The sequence below is a fragment of the Rhinopithecus roxellana genome, chromosome 1 (assembly GCF_007565055.1).
Source record: "Rhinopithecus roxellana isolate Shanxi Qingling chromosome 1, ASM756505v1, whole genome shotgun sequence".
Lineage (NCBI taxonomy): Eukaryota > Metazoa > Chordata > Mammalia > Primates > Cercopithecidae > Rhinopithecus > Rhinopithecus roxellana.
Window position 1 is genome coordinate 2,867,932 of NC_044549.1, and position 2,050 is coordinate 2,869,981.

Sequence of the window (2,050 nt, forward strand, 5' to 3'; positions counted from 1 at the left end):
CTTTTTTCCTGTCCAAAATGTTAATGTAATGCCTGGAGGTATAAGAGACAACTTGCAGTCATAAGGATGAGAGCCAAGTGTAAACATAACAGAGAAGGCAGATAGAACGATTCTGGGTCCTTGGGAAACCTGGAAGAGTCACACAAGTTCTGAACTGCCTACTGCAGATTCTTTGTTCTGTGGGGAAAATCACCCCTGACCCGTTTGTGCTTCCACATTGTTTTCTGTTATGTAGATAATGCAGTCCCTAACTGATACACAATTCATTGTGGTGATTTTCGTTTGCCTGTGTTGTAACTTAACCTTGACCCTATTCAGTGAGACATGTAAGTATCTCCTGGTCTGGGAACCACCATTGTTGTGCACCATTTCCCTGTAAAGCAACATTTATTGCCACATGCGAAGCACCCATCACCACATGTTTTCCAGTTAGCTGACTTTTCACACGTTTAGTGCCTCTCCTTCAAGCACCAGAAGCTGGGTCAGCTTCCCTAAGAGTTGCCCCCTACAAGCGGCCAGGGTGAGGTCTCTTGTTCACAGTCTACTCCATTTAAGCCGTGACTATTACATCCTGAAACACTTTAGCCCCCAAGTCACTTGATCATCTTTTTTTGCTGTAATTTAGAATGACAATTTTATTTAAAACTCTTTGTATTTGACTCTGTCCTAGTTGTAGAGGAGCAGTTCTTAAATGGGGGTGACAAGGGATATTGCTAAATAACCAGCAATGCCCAAGAAGGAAGGAAGCCTCCCACAACAACAAAAACTTTTCCAGCACAAATTGGCAGTAGTGCCAAGGCTGAGAAAGTCTGATCCGGAGCAATGATTTTAACCCCGACTGTGCCTTAGAATAAAATGAATTTTCAAAGTGTTTACTCCTGGGATTCATTCCCCATTGATTTTGATTGAAGAGTTCCAGAATGTAGTCCACACACATTTGCAAGCACCCCAATTGATTTAAAATACAGCCAAAGTCGAGAACCACGGAGATGAGCATAATCCTTCATTCTGGAAAACAGGCTGAGTCAGACAGTTGACCAGGGATGGGGAAAAGACAGGCTAAGTTCACGGAGAAGTGGGCTGAGAATAGGACTCAAAGAGAAGGCTTTCTGTGAGAGAATTAATCCCACGGTAAAAAGCGAAGAAGGTCAGGAAAGGTTGTTCAGGAAATCATGAGATGTGTTAGGAAAAGTTCAAGATCGAGAATGAATAACTTGAAGGTGTCAGAGGCCCTATTTAGATTATTAAAATATGTCTGCTTATATACCTATATTGTGGCTTTATAGCTCTACCTGTAATGATCTAGTTGTCATTTATCCTGTTTTTAAGAGTGATACAGATGAAAAAAATGAAAGCAATTATATGCCAGGGCAAAATTTGTGCTAACCTCTTTTGTTATTAAAAAGATTTAATGTCATTGTATTAAAATTAATAATTATATTAAAAATTAAAATGAGAATATAACGTTAAAATTTTGAAAAGCAAAAGGTGATAAAATTTATTTATTCAAATTACATCAAATATCAGCTTGTAGAAGCAATATCAGTTTTTTTAGTCTTTGCTTGTTTGTCTTTGCCTTTGTTTTTGTTTTCACTCTTAAGAGATGCAACCACAGTTTAGCAACACTGAACAGGAACCAAGTTATTGTCTCTAACTCTACTTTTCCATCCTGGCTTTAAACAATTCTGCCACAAAAACCCCAATATCTGAAATTTTAGACTGAAAAGGTTATGATTGTTTCCAACAGCTAGTAACTACTAGCTTGTCTTCATTTCAAAAAAATCTGAGCTCAGTGTCATTATAATTAATTATCAAATATTGCACCCAATTATCAAATATTGCAATGATCAAATCTTGCAACTAATTCAAATATGAAGGCGTTACCGATGAATCCATGCTCTCAGTTTCTCTGTTCTCAAGGACTTCTTTTACTTTCAAATGCGTAAGAACCTATTTCAGATGTGTGGTGATTGTTTTACTGGAGTGTTATATGTGGCTAAACTCATCTTAATTTTGCAGCATCTACAGCCTGTATTACATCTTTGACTTC